Consider the following 21129-nt stretch of genomic DNA (forward strand, 5'->3'; position numbering starts at 1 on the left):
ATTTGGAACTGTGCCAAAAAGGTGATAAAATTGCACATACTTTTTGTCCCTGCAATACCACCACTAGGTCTGGATCCCAAAAGGCTCAGAGAAAAAATAAAAGATCTATTTATAGAGAAAAATATTTATAGCAATTCTTTTTATAGTAGCAAAGAATTGGAAATCAAGGGGATGCTCATCAATTGGGGAATGGTTGAACAAGTTGTGGTACATGATTGTAATGGGATATTATTGAGGTAAAGAAATGATGAGTGGTCTAGTTTTAGAAAAACCTGGGAAGACATACACACACACACACACACAGATAGATACACAAACACAAATACACAAATGAAGGCAAATGAAATATGCAGAATCAGAACATTCTACACAGTAATACCAAGATTGCAGTGAGGATCAACTGTGAAAGACTTAGATACTCTGATCAAGACAATGATCCAAGAAATTTCTGAAGTTCTCAGGTTGAAAAATGCTGTTTACTTCCAGAGGAAAAAACTGAGGAAATCTGGGTGCTAATTTTAAAATTTTTATTATTCTTGCTTTTTTTGTAACATGGGTAATGTAGAAATGTGTTTTGCATGATTTCACATGATTTACTGCTATATTGCTGATTACTCAGGAGAATTAAAGTCTGGAGGTCTGGAGAATTCAAAAGTGATTTTTTTTTAAAAAAGCAACGTTTAAAATAGTAATTAAATAATGGATTTTTAGAAAGAACTAAAAAGAATAAAAAGAAAATCAATCATTTCACTTTAGCCTTTTCCAGGGATGTCAAGCAGCAAATTCCCATTCTGGGCTACTTCTCTTCTGACTTTAAGGCATCAACCAACATTTGGACCCTCTAGTAGTTGAGGACCTTCCCTCTGACAGCCATTCCATCTCTCAAAACAAATATTACTTGATACAGGACATGTCATGTTTGTAGGGCACATGAGGGGAGTGTGTGAGAAACTTGTCTCTGTTCAGTCTAGTTGAAGTGCATTTATTACTGTTTAACTTTTGTGTACAGAATGCTCCTCTCCTCTAACAACTTAGATCCTTCACCTATATACATATATATATTCTGAATATATAGATATATCGAATATATATACTGAATATATACTGATTCCCATTCTCTGCCCCTCCCCCCACCAATTACAAGCTATAGTTCTGTTCAGTAAATGGTGGGGAGTTTTAGTATCAAGAAAATGACTTAATTTGGATGTTCCAAAAGTCTGTATGGATTTAAGCTTAAGATGGGACTGAGACTTCCACAAACCCCTCTTTAGGACTCCTTGGTAAAGTACTTCATATATTTTTTTTAATAAATATGGGCTAGCTTGCTAAAAGCTTTTAATCAATAGCAGAAACATATTATATTGGAAGGAAAAAAGTGAGTTCTGTTCTGCACCTTAAAAAACAGAATCTATTGCTAAGTTCTAACCTCAAAATCTACTTTGCTTTTTTAATCAAGGATTATTCCTTGACTACAACCATTGTAGTTGCATATATAACATATTTATATACACACACAAATATATATACATATACATATACATATATAAAACCAATATAGTTGTGTGTATATTGATGCATATATGTGGATTTATATATATATAGATATAGATATTTCATTGACATATTGGGAGATGTTTTGGTTTAACATCTTAAACAACTAAAATAGAATAATAGGATATGGGAAAATTGCAGAATACTGACAAGAAAAAGATATTTTAATGGGACGGAAATCCTTTTCACATATTCCAGGATAAAATGGATAATATTTCCTAGGTCCTGTAGCCTGAGGAAAAGAGCAAATAATGATGAAGTATTTATCTTTTTTTGTATAATATGGGACAGATCCTGCCAGGTAGGCAAACTAGGTGTAAATTAAGAACTTCAGGAGGTATATTAATTCTCATAGGCCTCCAGGGCATCAGCAGGTTCTCTGGAGAAGTTTTGCAAATTGTACTCTCAAGTTTTAAGAGATCTAATGAACCTTCATTAATTAGGAAGTAGATTCAGTTTCATTCATTTTCAATGTTATTTTACAAATTTAGATCATAATATTAATATTTTTATTTTAATAAATATTTCAGATATCACAAATGGGAATGAAGAAAGGTTGAGACTTTATTGAAAGATCAATATTCCTTCTGAGATATTCATTATATGAAAATATGTCCATTTGTTCATTAATTTCTTTTATAAAGAGAAGCAAATGGACTTTATGAAAGGTTACAAAGTCATTTTTAATTTTTAAGTTGATAAAATAACTGTTGATGTAGCCCTACTTGCCTGAAGAGAGTAAATAGGGTTCAGAGGAAAAAAAAGGTCAATAGGAAAGATGCCTTGTTCTGTTGAACTGAATATAAATTGGGCACTGTGCTAAAGTCATTAGAAGACAAAAGAACAGATTTCTTCATTAATATTCCAGGGACTGTCATTGTTCCAGAAGCAGTTTTTGTTTAAATCTATTGAAGAAAGAAGTGAAAATGTTCAAGCTAATGAAACAAGAGCAAAGACATTATGGAACAAGGGCAAAAAAATCATATTTTGTAGGTATCTCCAGAATACTTCCTTGTCTTTTTTCCTTAGGCTATAAGTTCACCGGAAGAAAAAAAAAAGCCACAACACAATGGCATGTATGTTTATATATATACATTTTTAAAATAAGTTCTTTGAAATTTATTGTATGAATGACTAATTTTGTATTTCATATTGCTGTTAGAACAAAGTCACTGTCAAACACAATTCTATTTCAATGTTAAAAACAAAGTCTGAAAATTGTAGAGAGGAAATTGCTTAGCCTGTGTACTCCCTAAAATCATATAATTGTGCTGGTATATTGAACAGGAAAGATAAGAGATATAACCAGCTGGTTATGATATTATGGAATACAATTTGTCCATGGTTTCTTTGCTGCCCTGCTAGTTGGTAGAATCAATTGGTAAACTACAGTATTCAGAGTGAAGCAAACAGATCAATATAAATAAGTTGAGTGTGACCTTCAATTCAAATGGTTAAATAAAAGAAGTTTCAAAGAATAGCTATTGAAAGAATAGCTATTGAAAGCTTCAAATGTAGGAAAAACTGACAAAATGAATGAATGATGTTGGTTTTTCATTCTTGAAGAAGACCATGATATTAGGAAAGTGATGCCAGGACAAACATATAAATTGGAGTGGGGGGGGTCGCTGTGCTAAGTCATCAGCCTCACTTTCTCCTCCAGAATTTTCTGGGTTCAAGTAGTCAGATATGAATCAGGATGACTGGAGATAGCCCTGGGTACAAGGCAATCAGGGTCAAATGACTTGCCCAAGGTCACACAGTAGTAAATGACAAATATCTGTGGCTGGATTTAAACTCCCAACCTCCAGACTCCAAGAATAGAGCTCTATCACTCTGAATCAGCTAGCTGCCCCTGACAAGGTGAATAATTCTTTCTGAAATAGATTCCTGTTATGTACTTGGTTTGTAATGGCTTTGCAAGTACAAGAGGTGTTGCTGGTCTAAAGGAGTAAACAATCTAATTGGAAAGATGAGACTAAAACTAATTGAGATGGTAAAAAACATTCTATAATAAGCCTAAGTCATGAAGAAGATTGGATATCTGTTTCCTTTTTTTTAAAGTCCGGAATGTAGCCCTTGTGAAGAATATCTAATAAGTCAAATAGATCGAGTAGGGTCATATGGAAAATACCAGCAGGCTAGAGGACTGGTTCCCTTCAAGACACATTTCAAGGACAACCTTCTTCAAATGATCTTGCCTGGCTGTGTCTTGTAATCACAGCATATGTTACATGCTTTATCTCCCTCTAAACTACTTGAGGGATTTCCACTTTTGCATCTCTTATCATCTGTACCTAGAAAAAAATAGTCAGATCTTACAAGAGATAAAGGTGAGGAGGTGAAGAGGGAGATGATTTCACAGTCTATGCAAAGGTCTGGGGTGGAGAAATGAAGGTCAATTAGGTTGAAGCATAGAGAACATGAGGAGAGGGAGGAAGGGATGGATGGAAAGTGTGTGGGAAGGCAAGCAATAGATAATTAGTCTAGAAAAATCAACTGGAGCTATTTAGGGAAGGTTTTTATGTGTCAAAGAGAGGAATTTGTATTAAATCCTAGATGAATTAAGACTTCACTAAAGTTTTTTGAGGAGGGAAGAGAGAAGGTCAGACTTGAGTTTTAGGAATATGGATTCACTAAATCTGTGAGTACAAATTGGAGAGGAGAGAAAGGGATTGCAGAAAGGCCAATTCGGTAATGAGTGTCAACTAGATCAGTTGTGGTTTGAGTAGAGAGGAGGAAGATAAGAGAAATATTGAGTGGAGGGAATCAACAAGATTTGGCAATGGTTCGGTAATGGAGGAGGAAGGAAATGAAGAAGAGTGAAGAATTAGGGCCACATTCATGACTTTAAGAAATGAAGCAAGGTACTAAATATTTATATTAAGTTGACAATTGAGATTAAAAAATAAACATTATTAATTTTTTGTAATTTATAATTAATTGCATAAAAGAATAAGTCAAAATTTATAGCTTTTTATGCTAATAAAGTTTTAAACTGCACTAAGATTTTTGGGACACCCTAGATGTCACATTAAAGTTTATTGAAAAGAAAACTGGGATTCCAGAGAAATTAAATGATTTCTTGGTCACATAAAAATGATCAGAGCCAGAATGTGAAATCAATTTTCTTCTCTCCCAGTCTAAGGCTCTTGCTTTCAAAATGTCTCAATTTGATATAGTAGCCTTTTAAAACTTATCAATCAACAGTTATTATTCACCTATATAAGTTAGGTTCTGAGGATTTAAATCCAAAGAATGAAATCAATCTTTACAATGAGCTTACATTTTAGTGTGGAGTGTGATAGGAGTTTGGGGGAAGACACACAACAAATGTACTCACATAGACGGACACAACTTAAATAAAATTTCCTCATCTGTAAAATGGGAATAAAAATAGCACCTACCACACTGGTTGCTTAAAGGACTAAATGGGTATATTTTCTAAAACACTTTGCAAATCTTAACAGCTATTTACATTTTAGATATTATTTTTAATTATAAATTCAATAAATATTCATATATATATATATATATATATAAAAGAAAGTCAAATACAAGTTAGTCTAGAGGGAGGGTACCAGCAATGGGATCAGGAAAGGCTTCATACAGACAGCAGTGCTTGAACTATGTCTTAAAAGAAGAGAGGAATTTAATAAAAATTTTTTAAAACTATTTTGACTTTTAAAAATCATACAATTTAACTATCTTTGAGTTATATGTTTTATACAAATTTTGTTTTGAAAGTTGATTCAGATTAAAAAAGGCTCTTTATATGACAAAAGTAGGAGATTTCTGTATTTGGGAAAGTCCATCTTCAAATGTGTTCATTCTCGTACATAAGTCTTATCAATCATTAAACATTTATGAAGGTAAATGACAGACCCTGAGATCAAGGAGTTCAGTCTCATAAGGGAGACAAGAGAAAATAACTCTGTACAAATAAGTTTGAAACAATAAATAGAGGAAAGACACTAGAATTAAGATTAATTGGGAAAGAATTCTGGTAAAAGGCGACTAGAAGGAAGTCAGGGAGGCCAGGAAGGGGAGCTGAAGAGACAAACTTCCAGGTTAGGGCCAAGCCAATGAAAATGCTCAGATAATTAGCTACAAATATACAAATACACACAAACATATGTGTATATATACATATATGTCTTTACTATGCTTATTTTCACCTGTCATCTGTTTCTTTGAGGGTGAATAGCATTTTCCTTCATAGGTCCAAGCTTTTCCATATTTTTTCTAAATCAATTGGCTCTTCATTTCCTAACCTATAGCAATATTCCAACTCATTTATATCCCAACTAAGAGATTGGCTATTAAAGTTTTCCCTCAATTTTTTTATTCCCTCTATTCTTGGCTACTTGAGTTTTATTTTAACAAGAAAATTTTAATTTAAATAATCAAATAATAATAATAATAATCTCCTTTATTATTTTTCCTGGATTCTTTGAAGTTCTTGATCTTTTGCTCCTTCAAATGAACTTTGTTATTATTTTTTCCAACTCAGTAAAAATATATTTTTTTAGCAATTTAATTAGGATGACATTGAGTAGATTGGTTAGGAAAAATTGTCATTTAAAAAAATTATATTAACTTTACCTACCCATGAAAAATAAATACTATTTCAATTAAATTGATCTGAGTTTATTTATATAAAAAGCATTTTATGTTTATGTTCATAGTTTCTGTGTTTGTTTTAGCAGGTTTAGGCTCAGGGAGAAGCCCTTTTTTTTGTTGTATTTCTCTACTGAGCAGCCTCCACAACAGTGACAACTTTTTTAGTATAATCTATGTGTTTTTTTTTTGTTTTACTTTGTAACTAATATTCAGAGGATCAAACAAGTTTATCTTAGTTCTCATGTTAATCAAGAAATCTTTCATTTATATCAAATGAATCAGAGACATATTTTTCTTTATGACCACATTTTGTTCTGCAAATAAAAATGTTCCATGATCAACAAAACAACATTTTAGTCAACTGGTTATTTCTAAGATGTTGCCTAATGTAGGAAATTTTCTCAGAATCGTTCCTTTTACCTTCTCGTTTTTTTTTTAATCAATGGAACCCTTTGTATATCTCCTCCAGATATCTGTTGTCAAGATGTTGCAGAAATGGGAAAGGAAGCTTATAGATTAACATTTAATGATATCTTTTCCACCACTTTGGTGATACTAGCTTCTGAGATTTCCCCAAGTCATCTAATATCTTCCCCCTTTCAGATATCTTGATATTTGATTCCTTAATATATTCAAAATGTTGGTGCCTTCAACATGAACTCCCTCTATATATACTTGATCTATTCAAGCTGCTTTTTCTATTTTCTTTTCCACTGGTGCTTTTTTTTGATGCAATTGGGAATTGTGCCAGTGTCCAAAGGTGCCGAATTCACTGAATTGATGAAGAAAGTCAGTGTACTGCAGAAGTCTTGACAAATCTTTTCTATTTTTCCTCTATTATTTTCAATTTGATATTTAAATGATCTGACATTTTGTAGTCTTATTCACTGGTGATTTTCATGTCTCCTTCTGGTGTGTCTTTCTTTAGACTTTAGTAATTTTCCTTAATTTTTGCTAACTTGATTATAGTTACAAATTATGACAGAAAAGCATAATTGTAGAATGATTGATTTGTTTTACAGCTGAAGAAACAGGATTAGAAAGGGTACATGGCTTGTCCAAGTTCTCAAAGATAATCAGTTGTAGGGGCAGCTAGATGGCGCAGTGGATAGAGCACTGGCCTTGGAGTCAGGAGTACCTGAATTCAATTCCGGCCTCAGACACTTAATAATTACCTAGCTGTGTGGCCTTGGGCAAGCCACTTAACCCCATTGCCTTACAAAAACTAAACTAAAAAAAAAAAAGATAATCAGTTGCAGGGCTGGGATTCAAACTCATTTCTTCTTCCTCTTCTTCCTCTGAATTGAAATTCAGATCTCTCTCCACCTCTCCACACTGACTAGGCCTTAGTCTCACAGCAAGGGACAAGTGAGGGAGTTTTACTTCTGAAAATAACAAAATGAAGGATTTTTAACAGTACTGAAATAATGGCAAACAAACCTGTAGGTACCTGGGTGATTCAGGAATGAGTTTGCTTCAGCACAGTCTTTAGACTTTTCTTCAGTCATGCAAGAAATCAAAACATTCTTATTAGCCACAGAGAGGCAGTGTGGTGTAATGGTTAGAGAGCTGGCTCAGAATTAGGACCATCTGGGTCGAAGACCTGCCTCTCTGGAAGGTGCCGAGTATATGTTACAGGTATGTTACAAAGCTCTCAGAGCTTCAAGGCAACTGTCTAAGACTGTAAACTGAATTGGCAGAGAGAAAGCCACTCACCTGAAGCTCCCTAAACCAATAAAACTGGTGATTTCAGGCTCTATTCTTATTAGTCAGTTACTAAAGAGACTGGTGTTTAGGCAAAATATTTGGAGTATCTCCTAAATTTAGGACAGGAAAGTAGTGCAGTGAATAGAATGTCAGGCCTGGAATCAGGAAGACTTGAATTCAAATCCAGCCTCAGATACTTATTACCTCTGTGACCCTGGAAAAGTTACTTAACTCTGCCTCAGTTTCTTCACCTGTAAAATGAACTGGAGAAGAAAATGGTAGACTGTTTGACAAGAAAATCCCAAATGGATAACAAAGATCAGCTAAAATAGAAATGACTCAACATAAACAAATCTACCTAATATCTCAATATGAATAGATATCTCAATTGTTTCAAGTCTCAGGAACAAAAAAAAATTTCTTCTATTGTGATGGTCTCCTACTAATTCTGTGACAGTTTCTCTTACTCAACAAATATTTATTAATTGACAACTCTGTGGAAGGAACTATACTAAGTGGTTGGGATAAAAATATAAATGGTCCTTGCCCTCTAAAGACTTTTTTTTTAAGGTTTTTGCAAGGCAATGGGGTTAAGTGGCTTGCCCAAGGCCACACGACTAAAAATTCTGGGTTTTTTTTTTTTTCGTTTTTTTTTGCAAGGCAAACAAAGTTAAGTGGCTCGCCCAAGGCCACACAGCTAGGTAATTATTAAGTGTCTGAGATCGGATTTGAACCCAGGTACTCCTGACTCCAGGGCCAGTGCTTTATCCACTACGCCACCTAGCCACCAAGACTTTTATACTTTATTGGGAGACACAGCATATATATAGTGAGGTAAATAGAATATAATCCAAGAAGGAAGAGAGCATGATTAACTAGGGGAATCAGGAAAGGCTTGTATGGCCAGTGTCACCTGAGCTAAGCCTTGGAGGAAAGCAAGAATTCTAAGGAAAGAAAGGTAGTGAGGGGTACATTCCTACCATGGGGGGCAGATGGTTCAAAAGTGTGGAGGAAGGAGATGGAACACTGAGTCTAGGTAATAGCAAGGTTCAGCTAAGAATGAATCAATCAACAAAGTTTTATGAAACACCTATGATATGATACCAGGCCCTGTGTATATAAATACAGAAGCAAAATAGTCACTGCTTTGAAGAATCTTATATTCCAATAGAAGAGAAAGCAGGAACATATATACGTAAATTTGTATGTTTACATGTGCTTACACACAGGCACACACACATACACAGAAAACACATACAAAGCAGATAATAGGTAAGCCTAGATTGGGAGGTGCACGAGGAGCTAGGATCCTTGGAGAGGCCTCAAGCAGAAGGCATTGTTTAATCTTGAAGCAGAAATGGGAGATGGATTGTCTTTTGTGAGGCCAATATAATTATTCCACGGAGGTGTGCTGTTGTTTGGTTGTTTTTAGTTGTGTCCAAATTTTTGTGACCCTATGGGGTTTTCATGGCAAATATACTGCAGTAGTTCATCATTTTCTTCTCTAGCTCATTTTATAGATGAGGAAACTAAAGAAAACAGGGTTAAGGACTTGTCCATGGTCATACATTTGATGAGTACCTGAGACCAGATTTGAACTCACAAAGCCAGTTTACCTGATTCCAGGCCTGGTACTCTATCCACTCTGCTACCTAGCTTCCATGGGAATTTTGGAGTATGTAAAGGAGAATAATGTAGAAGGAGCCTGGAAAAATGAACAACGTGAAGGGGTGCCCAACTATGAAGAGAATGCCAAGCTGAGGAAATTTTATTTTGTTCTAATGGCAATAAGGAGACACTGAAGATTTTTGAGCAAGGAAAGAAAAAACTAAGTTTATACTTTAGGAAAATAATTTTAACAATTATGAAGAAGATGGATTAGAAAAAACAAAGTTTTTAACAGACATAACAGACATCTGTAAAGGTTAAGATGAGAAAAGGAGGATTTATACCAACGTATTAACTATACAAGTAAGGAAAAGGCATTTTATATTAAAGTTGTGTAAACATGTTCATGTATGGAGATGGATTGGTTATATAGGTGGGGAAGGGTAGAGCTGAACATGGATATAAAATTCCGAGTAAATAGAAGGATAATAGGATTGCTCTGAATTTGTTGTTCAGTCCTTTCAGTTGTGTCTTTGTGACTCCATTTGGAGTAGTTTGCCATTTCCTTCTTCAGCTCATTTTACAGATGAGGAAACCGAGGCAAGCAGGGTGAAGTGACTGGCCCAGGATTACACAGTTCCTAAGACTAAGACAGATTGAACTCATGAAAGTGAGTCTTCCTGACTCCAAACCTAGCACTCTATCTACTGTGCCAGCCAACTGCCCTAGATGTAGGAGGAAGGAGGCATGATTTGGGGCAAAGTTCTGTTTTTAGATATGACAAATTTTAATTCCATGTTGAACATTCGCATGGAGATATCCATCACACAACTGGTGAAAATCTAGTGCTAATAAGAAATTCTAGGTTTAGATGTATTTTATAAATTATGCTTATATAAATTATAACTTAGAAGGGATATACATCCATTACTGGATGGTGATTCTGCAAAGGGAACTGAGAAGGATCAAGCAGCTTGGTAAAAGGAGAACCATAACAGAGCTATGACACAAAAGCTTGGGCAGAAGGAAGTATCCATTAAAAGGAGGTGGCTAACAGAGTTTAAAAGCTATAGAGAAATGAAAATGGAGAAAAAGGCATCAGATTAGCAAATGACATTATTGGCAAATATAGAAAAAGCAGTTTTAGTTAAAAGAATAGGTTGGAAATAGGGCTGAGAGGGCTGAGAAGTGAGTGAAGAAATAAGAGTCATGAACATAGACATCTTTTTTTTTCTTCCTTAGGATTTAGTTATGTCAGCAATGGCAGGTATAGAGAGCTATAGCTTGGGCAGTCGAATGAATTTTTTTCACTCAATTCTGACAGTATCTCTACCATTTTTTCAACCTTAACACATCAGTAATGTTGTCTGATGTGCTAGAAGGGTCAAGTTGCAGTGAAAGTAGCATTAGACTAAGGAGTCTCTCCCTGAATGCTTACTGTCAGCCTATAGGTAAATCTGTTACACTCTCAGCGTCTCTTTCCCCATTTGTAAAACATCAATGATATTCTTTACTCCAAAGGATTGTAAATGCCATTTTGTTTTAACATTTTTGAACTATTCTTTTTCATAAAAATCTAATAATGAGAAAATTTTTATTTGCTGTAAAACTTATGAGTACAAAATGATATTTAACTAGAATGTAAGTTCCTGTAGGAAAGCAACTATTTTATTACCAACTTTATGTTCTCAGTGTCAGACACAGTGCCTTACATGTAATCAACATTTAATAAAAATATTTGTTGTAAAATAAATAAGAGACGACACATTTTCATTCACTCACTTTTCAATATATCTTCTGTGATGCTGAATGCAACCTATTCCTATTTTCTATTAGTAAAGATACCAGAAAAAAACATTTTTTTTTGCCAAAATATGTTTCTAAAATTGGCATTGCTGCAAGATGATCAACTTGGTTCATGATTTCTTTATAATCTATACTTTTCCTGTGTATTCCATTTGTTATGAAATGTCTTACAGTTTTAGTTTCAAGAGAAGGATAAAAGCTACTTATATATTTTTAAAAAGGTATATTCTAATAATAATCTGTGCTTTTTTGAATTTAATGAAGATATTTTTGAAAATTGAAAATCTATCTTTATATAGACCTAGAATATTCATCTTTCAGGATAAAGAAAAATGATTCCCATCCAAAATATTGTAATATTCCTTAGAATTTGTTTGTAGAATAATCTGTTCAGAGAAATTATTTAGGGAAAAATTTGCTTGCTTTTTCCTCTCTCCCTATAGTGAGGGCAGTATCTCTTTTCACTTTCCCTGCTTCAAATTCTTTCTCATTCTTTATTTATTGACCACTTGAAAAAAATACTTAAAGTAAATTTATGTTTATACAATTCTACATTCAGACTTATTTACTTTTTTTATACTTTCTACTCTCTTTATCCCTACTCAATAGTAAAAAACAAGCAAATACCAAAACATGTCACTAAATCAATCAAATAATCAAATGAATTCTAGGAACTCTGAAGTTGAGCATAATAAAATGCATAAAACAAATGCCATAAAAATTCTATCTGCTTCTCCTCTCCCTTCTCAAACCCTTTAAAAAACTCACAAAATATAAAAAAGAGAAAACCTTAGATGGTAGGACATATTATAGAATATATTGTGTTTGGAACTAATCTGAAACAATTGCATGCTTGTTTTCTCCAAATAGGGTTGCAAAGTGGTGCAGGGCATAGAATGTGGGGCCTGAAGTCAAATCTGAACTCAGATACTGGTTAGTTGTGTGGCCCTAGGCAAGTCACTTAACTCTATCTGCCTCAGTTTCTCAACTGTAAAATGTGCTTGAGAAGGAAATGGCAAGCCACTTCGGTTTCTTTGCCAAGAAAACCCCAAATGGGGTCATGAAGAGTCCAACATGACTGAAATGAACAATAAGAACTTCTCCAAATAATGATGTAGGACATAAAAATAGTTTATTAGAATCATGAGAGAATATAGGCATATAGTCAGGTAACTCCATAGATAAGCATTTGGTAACTCCCTAGAAGTATAAGCCTTTGATATACTTTTAATCCTAATCCAGAATTGTTCTCTTCAATGCTTCATGTGAAAATTAATCTGAGATTTTTGCTATTCCAAAGGGGAACTTATTTATTAATTTGTTTACTGTTTGTTTTGCTATTTCTAATGTCCTTGGCGATGATTTTGCTGGGGTCATAATTAGGAATTTGTGTGGCTCAGGGCAGGGCAGGTATGAGGATGTCCCCTAGGGAAGGTAAGAACCCAAGACATGGTGAAGACCATCCTATCCCACTTCATAGCCCCTACCCAGATAGGACTTTGACTAATTACAATATCATATAATACTCATTCAGTATTATTATTATTATTATTATATAATTAGATATATTATAATTATATGAATGTATAATTATAAAATATATTATAATATAATGGTATAATAAAAATATTCATTCATTAGTATTCTTGCTAACTTAGTAATAAGCTCATTTGAAGGACTATGACTGCTCTTGGTACCCTCTACTTTCAATAGCCTTTAAATTTCATTTCATAGATAATGTCCCAGACATTCCACCCTGATCTAGATCATATACATCCTATAAAACTTTTACTGGGGAGAGAAAAAGTTAAAACAGAATGTGAAGTGATAGTTTGTACCAATTAGAACAGTGGATAGAAAGTTGGATTTGAAATAAGGAAGACCAAAGTTCAAATTCTGCCTCAAATATGCTTTTGCTATATGATTCTGGCCAAGTTACCTTAGCCTCTCAACCTCACCTTCCTCATCTATAAAATGGACATAAAGAGAGGACTTAGCTCACAAGTTGTTGCAAGGATGTAAAGTGCTTTGCAAATTTTAAAATGTCATATAAATACCAGCAAGATTATTGTTCATTCTGTTTACCTTGAAATGACCTTCCAAGAAGAAATATTTCCAAATTAAGGTTTATTTTTACTAGGTATTATATAAAATAATACTTTAAAAGACCATATTTGCTTTTTTTTAAAGAAAACAATAAAAGGTCAAAAATGTTGGAGAAAACTTTGACAGTTTATTATTCATCAGGGTTATTTCTATGATTCTAGATACTTAGTGTTAACATATGGCTAGCATGTCAAATCACCTCTTTCTTCTTTATTTTTTTCTTTATTTTTTTTCCCTGGGAGAGAAAGCAGTATGCTACCCATTCATAGGAACTGAAGAAGATGGCTATTTTCTTTTCCTCAGTCAAAGATGAGAAGGGTTAATTTTCCCCTCCATTTTGGTGGAGTGGTCTAGGAAGAATTTTTCTTCTCTGGAAGATGAAGGCTTAATGGTAATCTCTGTTAGGACACCTGACTACAGAGAAATAAGGTAGCCAAGCAGATAGTATGTAAACTCTCGGATCTGGAAGCCATGCCATATTGGAAACTGCATCTGGGAACTAGATTGGTCATGTGAGTGATGTGCAGAGGACAGCAGATAGCAGCAAATCACCTTTCAAGAAAAAAAACAAAGTTTACCATGCTGATGTTTCACCTGAACACATTTCCCAGCTGAAAAGGGTCCTTTTATAAGAAATTGTATCATCTGGGGAATGGGCTGTTGTTTTTAATCTCTTTAATGCCCCGATTATTTTTTTTTTAATTCAGTACTATTGGGCTAGCTAGGTGGTGTAGTGGATAGAGCACAGGTCCTGGAGCCACTGAGTTCAAATTTGACCTCAGACATTTAATAATTGTCTGTCTTTGTCATCTTGGGCAAGTCACTTGCCTTAAATAAATAAAAAATAAAAATAAATAAGTTCAGTATTGCTTTTTACTTGGGTCCATTAGTATTTTAAACAACTCACCTAGGCTAAATTAATTAATCAGTTCAGAAAGCCCACCCATCACCATCTCAGTCACCTCTATGCCTCTAAACTATTCTAAAATAAGCCAGGACTTTTTGTGAAGATTTAATAATGGAAGTTACAGGATCCAGGGAAAAGAAAAATGGGGAGGAATATAAGACAAATAGGATTGAGTGACTTGTTTAGAGTCACAAAACTGTTAAGTATCTGAGGCTTCCCAGGAACTCAGCTACCTCCTAGGCAAGCAGAAGTTAAGTGACTTGCCCAAGGTCATACAGCTACTGCATGTTGGAGGTCAAATTTTAGCTAAAGTCTTCCTGATTTAGTCCCAGGGTTCTATCCACTGTGCCACCAAGCTGTGTCCTGCAGAGCTATGGCTCTGTTTTATTTGTTGCCTTTCAGTGTATCTTTGAAACATTTCCTACTGCTCTCCTTCCAATTCAATTCCTTTTACTTTGTATAAACATGGTATTCTTCCTTATAAGCACTCAAGGACTTATAATTTTAGTTTATCAAAAGTTATCAATTTGCGAGTCCTATGGCAGAAGACTTTTTTTTGTCTTTAATTTATTTTTATTAAAGATATTATTTGAGTTTTACAATTTTCCCCCAATCTTGCTTCCCCCCCACCCCCACAGAAAGCACTCTGTCAGTCTTTATTTTGTTTCCATGTTGTACCTTGATCCAAACTGGGTGTGATGAGAGAGAAATCATATCCTTAAAGAGAAGTCTAAGGGGTAACAAGATCAGACAATAAGATATCTGGTTTTTTTTCTAAATTAAAGGGAATAGTCCTTGCACTTTTTTCAAACTCCACAGCTCCTTATCTGGATACAGATGGCACTCTCCTTTGAAGACAGCCCAAAATTGTTCCTGATTGTTGCACTGATGGAATGAGCAAGTCCTTCAAGGTTGAACATCACTCCCATGTTGCTGTTAGGGTATACAGTGTTTTTCTGGTTCTGCTCATCTTACTCAGCATCAGTTCATGCAAATCCCTCCAGGTTTCCCTGAAATCCTGTTCCTCCTGGTTTCTAATAGAACAATAGTGTTCCATGACATACATATACCACAGTTTGCTAAGCCATTCCTCAATTGAAGGACATTTACTGGATTTCCAATTCTTTGCCACCACAAACAGGGCTGCTATAAATATTTTTGTACAAGTAATGTTTTTACCCTTTTTCCTCATCTCTTCAGGGTATAGACCCAGTAGTGGTATTGCTGGGTCAAAGGGTATGCACATTTTTGTTGCCCTTTGGGCATAGTTCCAAATAGCTCTCCAGAAGGGTTGGATGAGTTCACAGCTCCACCAACAGTGTAATAGTGTCCCAGATTTCCCACATCCCTTCCAACAATGATCATTATCCTTCCTGGTCATACTGGCCAATCTGAGAGGTGTGAGGTGGTACCTCAGAGAAGCTTTAATTTGCATTTCTCTAATAATTAATGATTTAGATCATTTTTTCATATGGCTATGGATTACTTTGATCTCCTCATCTGTAGATTGCCTTTGCATATCCTTTGACCATTTGTCAACTGGCGAATGGCTTTTTGTTTTAAAAATATGACTCAGTTATCTGTATATTTTAGAAATGAGTCCTTTGTCAGAATCATTAGTTGTAAAGATTGTTTCCCAATTTACTACATTTCTTTTGATTTTGGTTACATTGGTTTTATCTGTGCAAAAGCTTTTTAATTTAATGTAATCGAAATCATCTAATTGGTTTTTGGTGATGTTCTCCAACTCTTCCTTAGTCATAAACTGCTCCCCTTTCCATAGATCTGACAGGTAGACTAGTCCTTGATCTTCTAATTTGTTTATAGTATTGTTTTTTATGTCTATGTCCTGTAACCATTTGGATCTTATCTTGGTAAAGGGTGTGAGGTGTTGGTCTAATCTAAGTTTCTTCCATACTAACTTCCAGTTATCCCAGCAATTTTTATCAAAGAGGGAGTTTTTATTCCAATGGCCGGACTCTTTGGATTTATCAAACAGCAGATTACTATAATTATCTCCTGCTTTTACGCCTAGTCTATTCCACTGGTCCACCACTCTATTTCTTAGCCAATACCAAACAGTTTTGATGACTGATGCTTTATAATATAATTTTAGATCGGGTAGGGCTAGGCCACCTTCTTTTGCACTTTTTTCATGAAGCTCCTGGCAATTTTTGACTTTTTATTTCTCCATATGAATTTACTTACATTTTTTTCTAATTCATTAAAGTAATTTTTTGGAATTTTGATTGGTAGGGCACTAAACAGATAGTTTAGTTTTGGTAGAATTGTCATTTTTATTATATTAGCTCTACCTATCCATGAGCAATTGATATTTGCCCAGTTATTTAAATCTAATTTAATTTGTGTGAGAAGTGTTTTATAATTGTTTTCAAAAAGATTCCGAGTCTGTCTTGGCAAATAGAATCCCAATTATTTTATATATTGTCTGAGGTTACTTTGAATGGGATTTCTCTTTCTAGCTCTTCCTGCTGTTTCTTGCTAGACATATATAGAAAAGTTGAGGATTTATGAGGGTTTATTTTATAATCTGCAACTTTGCTAAAATTGCTAATTGTTTCCACTAGTTTTTTAGATGATTTCTTGGGATTCTCTAGGTAGACCATCATGTCATCTGCAAAGAGTGAGAGTTTTGTCTCTTCCTTCCCAATTCTAATTCCTTCAATTTCTTTTTCTTCTCTAATTGCTGATGCTAACATTTCTAAAATGGCAGAAGACATCTGAGAAGATTCAGTGACTGGGTGTTAGACTTGGAGTTAAGAAAATCTGAGTTCAAATCTTGCCCCTGGACTCACCCTGGGGAAATCACTTAACTCTTTCAGTCTCAGTTAAATTATCTGTAAAATGGGGATAATAATCATTGCTCTCATATAGGATGTTTGTGTGAATCAAATGAGATAATTTACAAAGTGCTTTTCAAACCTCCAAGAATTTTATCAGTGCTACTTATTACAATCATTACTCTAATCATCTAAATTAAAAAAACCCCTCCAGTTTAGTAAACATAAACCAGTGCTTTAGAGATTTCCTTATTAGTGTTTAAGTCTAACAAAGCAAGTGGTTTCACACAGAGAACTTTTCAAGACTAGTTAACAAAACAAACCTGAGGATTTTTCTAGAGAAAATAATATGCTTTTTAAAATTCTGGGCAAGGGTATCAAGGTTTCACCCAGGACTTTTTAATCTAAGTCATGGTGATAATGGAGATGTTGGAAAAATGCTGTCCCATTAAAGGAATTCTATCTATTGTTAGGGACAAGAGGCATATTCCTCAAACTGGAAAATTGCCTGTTGTTCCTCTGGTATCTTGTCATTCATTATTTAAAGCAGAATTGACTCCCTAGGCATTATGGTATGCCTTCAAAAGGTCTGTCATGAACCACAGGCTTTTAAAATCAGAGAGAGAGAGAGAGAGAGAGAGAGAGAGAGAGAGAGAGAGAGAGAGAGAGAGAGAGAGAGAGAGAGAGAGATACAGAGAGAGAGAGAGAGAGAAACAAACAGATTCACAATCTCCTCTTCCATACTATAATATAGTTCAAATGCTTTGTTCAGAGACTGCAATTTGTACAAATTTGGGGACCTTAAAATAGCAAGGAATACATTTCACAAAATTAGTCTTATCTAATTCAGAAAACATTCTTTAGGATAGGGTAAATATTTTCTCTAAGACTATTTTACCTCTTTGTATGACAGTCAGTGAAAAACATAGAATAGCTTAATACTGCAAAATTCCCCAAACTATCAGCTTAACAACGAAGAATATGATATATCATATGCAAGGATCTATTGCCATATTCACTGCAATTTAAAGCTGGAAGACTTATATATTCTTATTTGCCAGGGCACAGAGAAGAGGACAAAAATTTTTTTTAAAGGACTCCATGAATCCTTTAGCTACTGAAAACAAGATAATCATTTCATTTTGGGAACTATTGAGTTAAAGAACGATGCAAAAGAATGACAGATGCTGTTGCCACCAGGAGCAAGTCATGTTTTTATATTGACCTTACTCTACCAAACATTTAATTATTTCCAATTTAAACATTTATTGGACACCTCCTCCAATAAAATGAGGCAATTCTTTCTCCTATGGGGCCTCAGTATAATCAGAAGTTTACTCTGGTTCTGGGAAGTTGTTCTGACACAGTACAGACACTGAGAGGTTTTGCTGTCATCTAAGGACTTCTGGAGGAGAAGCTAGGCACCAAGGAGAATAAGAATGTTTAGAGTGACTCATTCCTAAAACATATAGAGAACTGAGTCAAATTTATAAAAATATAAACCATTCCCCAGTTGACAAATGGTAAAAGGATATTCAAAGGGAGTTTGTAGATAAGGAAATCTAAACTATCCATAATCATGTGAAAAATTGTTCTAAATCATTACTGATTAGAGAAATGCAAATTAAAGTATCTCTGAGGTACCACCTCACACCTTTCAGACTGGCCAATATGAACAGAAAGGAAAATGAACAATGTTGAAAGGGATATGGGAAATCTGGGACACCAATGTACTGTTGATGGAGCTGTGAACTGATCCAACTGAACTCTTTCTGGAGAGTAATTTGGAATTATTCACAAAAGGCAATAAAAATGCATGTATCCTTTGAGCCAGCAATTCCTCTACTGAGTCTATACCCTGAAGAGATCATGAAAAAGGTAAAAACATCACTTGTACAAAAATATTCATAGCAGCCCTGTTTGTGGTGGCAAAAGAACTGGAAATTGAGTGAATGTCCATCAATTGGGGAATGGTTGAACAAATTGTGGTAGGTGTACATTATGAAACTCTATTGTTCTATTGGAAACCAGGAGGGATGGGAATTCAGAAAAGCCTTGAAAGATTTGCATGAACTGATGTTGGGTAAGATGAGTGGAACCAGAAGAACACTGCATACCATAACAGCAACATGTGGTTGATAATCAATCATAATGGACTTGCTCTTTTCATCAGCGCAATAATCAGTGACAATTTTAGGGTATCTGAGATGGAGAATACCATCTGTATCCAAAGAAAGAATTGTGGAGTTTAAACAAAGACCAAAGACCTTCAATTTTTTTAAATTGTCTTACAAACTATGCAATTTTGCTATCTCATATTTTATTCTTTCCTCAAGGATATGACTTTTCTCTCAACACATTCAATTCTGATCAATGTATTGCATGGAAACAATGCAAAGATTATCAGACTGCCTTCTGTTGGGGGGATGAGGGGCAAGGAAGGGAGATTGGGGGTGGAAATTGTAAAATTCAAAACATTATAAAATAATAGGTAAAAACTACTATTGTATATATATATGTATATATATATATATATATATTTGGAAAACAAATAAAATATTTATATTAAAAAAAGAATATATAGAGTAAGGCAGCCCAGGAGTGCCATGAAGAGAGCATTTAGCCTGGAGTTAGGAAGACCAGAGTTCAAATCCAACCTCAGATACTTCTTAGCTATGTGACCCTGGGCAAGTCACTTAACCAGTCAACCTTGGTTTCCTCATCTATGAAATGGGAATAATTATAGCCCCTAACCTCCCAGAGTTATTGTGAGGATTAAATGAGGTAATATTTGTAAGGAACTTAACATAATTTCTGGCCCATAGTAAGTATTTAATAAAAACTTGTTCCCTTCCTTTATTCTTCTCCTGTATTCTGTGTATGTTCTGCTCTCTCAAAGTCACTTACCCGCTCAATGCCCTGAGGTAATCCTCTAAGACTCTAAGTTGCAAAGAAATCACTGACCTATATTAATAGAGAGAATGTCCTCATGGGAGTTTTCTATATATGAATGAAATCATAGGTCCAAACCCTAACCCTATTAATGGTTCAAAGTGTTATGAGAATAAAAGATAAAATAGGTAATATTGATTAAATGCAATTTCAAAAAATTAGATAAAACAAAATAAAACTAATCTAGAGCCAGAAAAACATTTGCAATAAATAAATAAATAAATCAAAGAAGTCTGAAGTCCAAAAATTAATAGAGAACTAGCATAAATATATGCAATAAAGAACGATTTCCCACAAGTCAAATGTTCAAAAACATTTATAATTTTCAAAAGAAGACAAATTATCAACAATGTTCTAAAAAATTCAAAACTACAATGAAATGAAAACTAAAACAACCCTAAAGTTCTACTACTTTATATCCATTAAAGTAACTATGATATTAAGAGATGAGGAAACACTGTTGGAAGGATTATGGGAAGCCAGGAATGCTAAACCACTGCTTTGGGGACTGTGAATTAGTTCAGTCATTCTGGAAACAGATTATGAATTATGAAAGAAAAGTGATTGTTTATTGTTTACACCCCCCAAGATCTTAGTTTTGTGACTATATCCCCTGAAAATTACTGAGAGTAGGAACAGAAAAATATATCTGATAATATTCACAGAAGTATTATTTATAGTAAAAAAAGGATGGAAATAAAATATGCACCCAGTGATTACACAATGGCTGAACATCTTATAGTCTATAAATATGACATCTACCTTATTTATTTTATTTTTTTGGTTTATTTATTTTATATCACTTCAATAATCTTGTTGCGAGAGTAAACATAAACCCCCTTCCCCCCCCCCCAAAAGATGAGAAACCACAAGAATAGTGAGAGAGGAAAAAAATGTATTTCAGTCTGTGTTCAGATTTCAATGACTCTGTCTCTGGGATGAGTTGCCTTCTTTATCATAAATCCACCAGAGAAGTTGCTTCAATATTTTTCCCACAGTTGCTATTACTAGCTGTATTTCCCTCCACTCTATTTCTCCCCACTCTCATTTATTCCATTCTTTCTCTCC

The 21129-nt window shown here is 34.3% G+C and overlaps 1 protein-coding gene across 3 annotated transcripts in view; it reads right to left on the minus strand.

Annotated features, from left to right (window-relative positions):
• Positions 1-21129, minus strand: part of SLC4A10 (solute carrier family 4 member 10) — a 377012-nt gene that overhangs the window by 167719 nt on the left and 188164 nt on the right. The window lies entirely within an intron of this gene.

Source organism: Macrotis lagotis, chromosome 1, assembly GCF_037893015.1.
Source record: "Macrotis lagotis isolate mMagLag1 chromosome 1, bilby.v1.9.chrom.fasta, whole genome shotgun sequence".
Taxonomy (NCBI): Eukaryota; Metazoa; Chordata; class Mammalia; order Peramelemorphia; family Peramelidae; genus Macrotis; species Macrotis lagotis.